General features: G+C 38.3%; 1 pseudogene; it reads left to right on the top strand.

Moving 5' to 3' along the window:
* The first annotated feature begins 6382 nt into the window (after positions 1-6382).
* LOC114627178 lies at positions 6383-7897 on the top strand (annotated as a pseudogene).
* The last annotated feature ends 735 nt before the right edge of the window (positions 7898-8632 follow it).

Here is an 8632-nt window from a genome sequence, read left to right on the forward strand (position 1 = left end):
GAGAGAGAGAAGGGGAGGGAAAGAAATAGGAGAAATAGTTGAAAAAGTATTTTGTGATTACTTTTTGTTTATTTGTTTTTCTTCGAGACAGGGATTCTCTGTGTAGCCATGGCTGTCCTGGAACTCACTCTGTAGACTAGGCTGGCCTCGAACTCAGAAATCTGTCTGCCTCTGCCTCCCAAGTGCTGCCTGGCTTGTGATTACTTTTTTTTAGCAATTATAAAATAAAATTAACCAGCGACTTAAAAGTATCACAAAGCCAAAAGCAAGAGCTCATGAATCCTATCATTTCAAAGTCATAAACAATCAAAGACAAGCAATTTGAAGGATGGATAGATTATTTTGAAAGCATAACAATTGAGATTAATGGGGTGAATTTTAACAGAAGAAAAGAAAAAGTAAAATGACAGTATAATATTCATAGCATGATGAAAGAAGATAATTGCCCATATAACAATTATATACTGAAATAATACCATTCTAAAGTTAAAGAAAAGACATTAACACAGTCAAAAAGTAATTTGTTGTTGGTCATCATATGCTAAATAGGAATCTAACAGCATTCTTTGGACAGAGGGAAAAGAGGATCAGGTAGAAAAAGGAAGGTGCAAAAAAGGGAAGAGTAAAATCAACTAAATAGAAACAATTGTACAAAAATAGGGATGCTTCTTTCAAACAAAAGAAAATAGAATTAAAAGACAGAACATAAATGTGGTAGATTTATATATAAAAATTTCAAGAGTTACACAAGTAGTTAGTGTAAATGGAATAAATATTCTATTAAAAAGACAAAGATCATTAGACTGGATTCAAATAACTACTTTTGGCTTTTGAAAGATGCAACTGAAAAACAGGGATAATAAAACAGTATAAAAGAACACACCATATTAATATGATAAAATGTAGTTACTTCAGTGTATTAGTTATATTAAAGACAGAATTTCTTAGTCATTAAAGTTTCAACTTTTTTGGAAGAAATAGCAATCTTAAGTTTTTATCCATCAAAATACTATCATAAGATATACAGGATGAAAATAGTCAAAAGACAAAAAGAAATAAATAAATGCATTCTCTGCTGCCTCTGTGAAAGTCTTTGCTGTTGCAAGCATATGTTCCATGCCCCCTACCTCCCCAACTCCCCACCCCAACCCCAGTGAGAATCACTTCCTGTAGGAATGTGAGAAGAAATCTCTTTACTAACATACGGCTGATCTTGACTAAATTTCAAGTAAGATCAGGCCTTGAAAAGACTTTACTAACTTACATAACCTTTGGCTTATGAATTTTTACAAATACTGTCATCCTTAATTCTATCTCAGATCTGGTCCCAGGTTACACTTTGAACAGGAAACTTCAAAGACTGGTCACTTAGGCAGATAGATTTATATAACAAAGATACTACATATTGCCAGATATTTAAAATATAGTAATGTTGTTCTTTTTGAAGAATGGAATAGTTCTTACCCAGAATCATGTTGTCCATTCAGAAAAAGTATGTATTTTCTGATAAGAGCACAGAGAATTTAAGGGCAGATTTGGACTTAATGATGGTTGTGACTCCTAAGTTTGAACTGCTCACTAGAGGTATGTCTTTCTTATGATAACTGGGCCTAATGATTGGTTGTAAGTCTTTATTTTTTTCTTTGTTACGGGGATGGAGTCTAACGGCTGTTCAGTCCTAGTGGGTAAACATTTACATCCTTGTAACCTAAATTTCGTTGATCTCTAACAGACCTGGTCAGCTTACTACTTAACCTTTGTAAGATGATGGATGAGTAGCTAACCCTTTCTGGGAGCTCCCAGAGACAGACAGAACAACACAGAAACCTCTGGCTTTTAAACCAACAGACTCTCCAAATGGCTTCCAGCATTCCACCAGACCAGATACCAGGAAGGGAGTATTTATTTCCCCAGTGCCAATTTGTAGAGAGTCCTCCTTTAGCTAAATTTCACTTGTGTGACATAATGTCTCCTAAGCAACCATGTTAGTAATTCCTTTAAATTCCTTTATAATATCAGTTATATCACTTCAAGTTTCTTGTACATTACTCCCTTATGATTGAAATATATGGAGGGATAGAAAAAAGGAGAGGAATAAAACTACTTTAACAGAGTATGCAGCAAGAAATTGTATGGACTGGAAGAGAGAGGGAGAGAGAGAGATATGAGGAGGGAGGGAGAAACAGTGGTTTGATCAGAATTGGAGTTTAATTTAACAGGAGTCCTGGAGTCTGCATAGCAAATTGGCACTGGGGAAATAAATACTCCCTTCCTGGTATCTGGTGTGGTGGAATGCTGGAAACCATTTGGAGAGTCTGTTGGTTTAAAAGCCAGAGGTTTCCGTGTTGTACTGTCTCTGGGAACTCCCAGAAAGGGTCAGCTACTCATCCATCATCTTTGAGATATATTATAACTATAGGGAAAAGGCTTTGGGTCAGAGACATGTAGAGCCGTACATGTGGGAAACTAGTCAAAGTTAGAAGAAGGAGTGAGGATCATTTCCTGCCAAAGTCAGCCATTCAGGGAAGACATCTACTTAGAAATCTAGGAAAAAAGGGATGGAGTAGTAGCAGCAAGTTACTGCTAGTGATTATACGAAGGAGCTAACTTGCAGACACTCAGAGACCCAGAGCTCAGGGGACACTGGCCTATTCACAGGTAGGAAGTAGGAAAGAATACATGGGATCCTTGGAACACCATCAAAAGGGGGAACTAATAAGTCATGGATATAGAAGAAAGAAAAAGACAAACTAAAACCATAAAGCTTTCCAAAATCATGAGAATGAGTTCAATATTCAGATATAATATCAGAGGCATATTGAATCCCAAAGAAATATGATCAGAAAAGACTACCTTTTCCAACTTACCAATTAAATGATTAAATTTGCAAGAGACAATGACAAAGACAAGCCCACTGGAATAACAAGAGTTTTTGTTTGGTTGTATTTATTTATTTATTTATTTATTTATTTATTTATTTCTTAACAAAACTAAAATCCAGAAGAGAATGGTCTGATGTACTTCAAGTCCTGGAAAAAATGATTGCTAGTCTTGTACTGTATCTAGTTCAAGTATACTTCAAAGATGAAGGAGAAATAAAAACCTTCTATAGTAAACATACCCTGAAGGAATTCATGACCACTGAAATATCACTGTAGAAGATATTTAAAGGAATCTGACATACACAACAGGAAATAAAGCTCAGCATAAGAATATAAGCAAGCATCAATCTCACTTGAATAATGAATAAGCAAATGAAGATTTAAAAAGTCTCAATTAACCCAAAATAACAAAATGATAGGAATTTAAAAATACCACTGATGATAGCAGTAAATATCAAGAATCTCAATTCTCCAATTAAAAGACAGACTGGCAGATTAGATTAAAAACAAGACCCAACTGTTTGCTGAATGCAAGAAATGCAACCCAGTAGCAAAACTAAACATAGTCAGAAAGTGAAAGATAGAAAAAAGACAATTCAGGCAAATGTAACTGCAAAGCAAGTAGAAGTATCCATATTCATGTATGATTGAGAAGATGCCACAACAAAATTAGACAGAAGAAATGAAGGTCACATTATATTGCTAAAGGCAATATTACTTCAAAAGACATGTAATTGTAAATTTCAGCACACCCAATTTTATCAACCAGATACAAAAGCTCTGATCAACTTATATAAAATAATTCTGAGTTACTTTAGTTCTTCTTTCTCACTAATGTGTAAGTAGGGGCAGGGAGATCATCAAAGAAACATCAGAATCAATTTACAATGTAAACAAAATAAAAACCATCATTAACAGACATCTACAGATGTCCATCAGTTGTAAGTATACATCCCTCTAAATGGCCCAGGGGATTTCCCTAAAGCATAACATATTATAGTTCATAAAGTAAGTCTTAAAAATACAAGAAAATGATCCATTGTATTAGGCCATAAATAAAATTCATCAACTATCAGCAAGAGAAACTACAGAGAATAACCAAACATAAAGAGATTGAATAATGCACATTTAAATTATTATTAGGTCACTGAGAAAATTAAAGGAGAAGATTCCTTTTTTTATAATTTATTTTTTCTCAAATCGTATTTATTCACACAGGGGTTATAAACGCAGAAAGGCAGGATGTGGGGAAGGGAATGACACTGGAGTATGGGTGTTCAGGGGGAATACAGATATCTTTCAGAACAGGGTATCGACTAGGTGAAGGTTCAGGGGACAAGTCACTATGACTTTGCCTATGACTTGCTTGTCCTTATCTAAGTTGGTATTGTCTGCCCAGGCTACCTATTTACAAGCTCTATGACTACTCAGGCTTGTAAATTTCCACAAAAGCTGCCTGTTTACATTAACTTATAGCCATCTGTTTCAATGTTTTTCCACTGAGACCCAAAACTTGGTGTTAGTATACATCTATGACAGGCCTATTGCTGAGTTTAGGCCTATGGCTGATTTTAGGCTTTCAGTGGGTAAGCAGGGCTGCCCCTGACATCTCCTCCCTTCTCTAAGTATAGAAGGGCAGTGGCAATTCTAAACTTGAGAAGGTGGGGATAGAGGCCTGACCTCCAGTATTTGAAGGGGACCTTGTAATGGCTCCAGTCCCCCTGTCGTTGTCCAGTGAGGCATGAGGGCCATACCCATCCCGATGTCTTTTTCCTGGAGAGGGGATATTTTTGACATCAACCCCTATGCAGTCAGGCTTGTCCCTCAGGGAACCCAGACAGATATTTTTATCTTTTATTAATATTCCCTTGCAGTGCTTAGCCTCGCAGTCTAAGCAAGAATTCAGATCGCCTGACAGAGGGGTTTCTGGGTGACCCCTCTCTGCTTGGTCTAGGGGCAGAAGTCCCCCCTTTTAGGTTGGGTGGAGATGGGTTTTGGAAACATCCTGTTTTAGGTAACAACCTCATCTTGAGTCCATAGCTAACTTATGATAATATATCTGAATAGGTTTTGCTACCAACTTATTTATCTGTTGTATCACAGAGTTAGTCCCCCTATTTGAGAGCCAGGGACCAGCAGAAAAAAGCAAAAAGAACCCAAGTAATGGTCCCAAGATGGGAGGAAATAGGGTTGACAACCTTGGAGAGGCTGAAAACCTTGTACCAGCCTTCATCTGTCTCTTTCTCTCTCTGATTTTTCTTAGGGCCTTCACTACATGTTTCATGCTAAGGAGAAGATTCCTAAGATTAAAAAAAAAATGAAATCACTGAGGTCAGAAGAGAATAAAAGCTCAATCATAAAAAGATTTCTAAGATGGAAACACAGCTATAGATACTTACATTAAAAACTGAAGAGATCTCAGATAGATTAATCTTGAAGCTTAAATTTTTAGAAAAGTAAAAACAAGTATATCTCAAAATCAGTAGGAAAAAAATTATAACGTTTGGAACCAAAATGAATGAAGTAGAAACTAAAAGAACAATTAAAAAAAGACCAGTGAAATAATAATAATAACAACAACAACAACAAAAACTGGCTTTCTGAAAAGCTAAAAAGAAAGACAAACAATAGTCAAACTAATTTAAAAAAGAAAGGATACCCAACCAGGTATGGAAGCTTATGCTAAAAAAAATACCAATACCCAGGATGCTGAGACAGGACTATTGCAAATTTGAAGCCATCTTGAGCTACAATGAATTCCAGACCAGTCTGGATTGATGAACATAGGTAAAGAAATGTCTATAAAGTTTAGCATCATGCACCATGATCAAGTAGGATCCATATCAAGAATGCATAGATGGTTCAACATATGGGAACCAATACACACAATACAGTATATAAACCTAATGAAGTATAAAAAAATCACAAAACCGTTTCAGTACATCTGGAAAAATTTTGAATCAAGCCCATTCATGATAGAAGTAACCAGGGACAGAAGTATTACACTTTAGCATAACAAGAGTTATGTATTATAGATTCCTATGGCCAACATCATAGAGTATATGGGAAATCTATGAGAATCATCCCCAAAATGAGAAACTCTACATGACTGTTCAGTATCACTATCCTTATTTAGTATAGTGCTTGGGCAGAGTCATAAGACAAGCATCAAGTAAATGGAAATAAGAAGGAAAGAAAGAAGTCAAATGATTTTCCATTTAATGATGATAAGCTCCTCAACTGACTGACCCTAAGAATTTCCTAAGAAGACACTTAGAGCTGATAAATACAAAATTAATAGATATCACCAACAAATCTGATGCTAATGAAACTGAGAAAACAATTCCAATTCACAATAGCTCTTTTCAGACTAAAATACCTAGTAATAAATGTAATCAAACATTTTTGAAAGGCTGCTATAATAAAAAATTACAGAATGTTGAAGAAAACAACTGAAAAAAATTAGGTAATAGAAAGACATTCCGTGATGTTGAGCCGCAATGGCCGGAGCTGCTGGCCGGGTCGAGCCCGAGCCCGAGTCCAAGCGCGGAATCCTCTTTCCCTGCCCCTGACTGGTTTGAGCAACTTGCATCTTAAGGAGGAGAAAATCAAACCAGATGCCAATTTTGCTGTTGTTAAGACCAATGCTAACACAGAGAAGACGGAGGAAGATGAGAAAGAGGACAGAGCTGCTCAGTCTTTACTCAGCAAGCTGATCAGAAGCAATCTTGTGGATAACACCAACCAAGTGGAAGTCCTGCAGAGGGAACCAAGTTCCCGGCTCTACTCAGTGAAGTCCTTCGAAGAGCTTCGCCTGAAACCACAGCTTCTCCAGGGAGTCTATGCTATGGGTTTCAACCGCCCTTCCAAAATACAGGAGAATGCATTGCCTTTGATGCTTGCTGAACCCCCACAGAACTTAATTGCCCAATCTCAGTCTGGGACTGGCAAGACAGCTGCCTTTGTGTTGGCCATGCTCAGCCAAGTAGAGCCTGCAAACAACTATCCCCAGTGTCTCTGCCTCTCTCCAACCTATGAGCTTGCTCTTCAAACAGGAAAAGTGATTGAGCAGATGGGCAGGTTTTACCCTGAACTGAAGCTAGCTTACGCTGTTCGAGGCAACAAATTGGAGAGAGGTCAGAAGGTCAGTGAGCAGATTGTCATTGGTACCTCCAGCACCGTCCTGGACTGGTGCTCCAAGCTGAAGTTCATTGACCCCAAGAAGATCAAGGTGTTAGTTCTGGACGAGGCTGATGTGATGATAGCCACTCAGGGCCACCAAGACCAGAGCATCCGCATCCAGAGGATGCTGCCCAGAAACTGGCAGATGCTGCTGTTCTCTGCCACCTTTGAAGACTCCATGTGGAAGTTTGCCCAGAAGGTGGTCCCCGACCCCAGCATCATCAAGCTGAAGCGTGAGGAGGAGACTTTGGACACCATCAAACAGTATTATGTCCTATGTAATAGAAGAGAGGAGAAGTTCCAGGCCCTGTGCAACCTGTGATGGTATGGGGCCATCACCATCGCCCAAGCCATGATCTGCCATACCCGCAAAACCGCTAGCTGGCTGGCAGCTGAGCTCTCAAAAGAGGGCCACCAGGTGGCGCTGCTGAGTGGAGAGATGATGGTGGAGCGGAGGGCTGCAGTGATGAGCGCTTCTGAGAAGGCAAAGAGAAGGTTCTGGTGACCACCAACGTGTGTGCCCATGGTATTGACGTTGAACAAGTGTCTGTGGTCATCAATTTTGACCTTCCTGTGGACAAGGACGGGAACCCAGACAATGAGACCTACCTGCACCGCATTGGACGCACGGGCCGCTTCGGCAAGAGGGGTCTGGCAGTGAACATGGTTGACAGCAAGCACAGCATGAATATCCTCAACAGAATCCAGTAGCATTTTAATAAGAAGATAGAAAGATTGGACACAGATGATTTGGATAAGATCGAGAAAATAGCTAACTGAAGAGCTTCTCCATGGGCTGCCGCCACCCTCAGCGCTCCCTGCCTGGGAGTCTAGTGCTTTCATGGCATAGACCTTGACGGGCACCTCAGAGACCACGGTCTGAGTAGAGACTACCTACCTCATTCGGAATTACGTTTGGACTTGACAAATTTGTGCAAATGATGAGGGATGGTAGAAAATTTGTTTACACACTTTGGAAGATTAGGTATGAATACACAGAAATTTACCTTTAAAAAAAAAAGAAAAAGAAAGACATTCCGTGTTCTTGAATTAGTGAAATTAATATTGTGAAATGAACATATTATTAAAAGTAATGTATTGATTCAATCCCAACCAAGATTCTAATGACAGTCTTCACCAAACTAGAAAAATTAATTCCATATTTTATCATAAACACAAAGGTTTCAAATCAGCCTGAACAATCTTGATAGGGAAAAGAGCAATGCCAGATGTATCATAATACCCGACTTTAAATTAATACATCAATAGTAACAAAACCAGTATGCTACTGCCATGCAAAAGATACATGCAACTATAGAATAGACTATATAATTAGAAATGAATGCATACATTTATAGCTATGAATTTCAGCAAAATACCAAGAATATACACTGGGGGAAAATAGTGGTTTTAGTAAGCGGTACTGGGAAAACTGAATATTCACATGTGAGAGAATGAAAGAAATCAAAGTTTGAAGCATTACAGTAATCAACTCAAGGGCTGGCAAGATGGCTCAGTGGGTTATGGAGTTTTCCAGGGAAGCGAAGACCTATCAGGTTCAATTACCA

Source organism: Grammomys surdaster, unplaced genomic scaffold (genome assembly GCF_004785775.1).
Source record: "Grammomys surdaster isolate TR1022 unplaced genomic scaffold, NIH_TR_1.0 243, whole genome shotgun sequence".
In the NCBI taxonomy this organism is placed as follows: Eukaryota; Metazoa; Chordata; class Mammalia; order Rodentia; family Muridae; genus Grammomys; species Grammomys surdaster.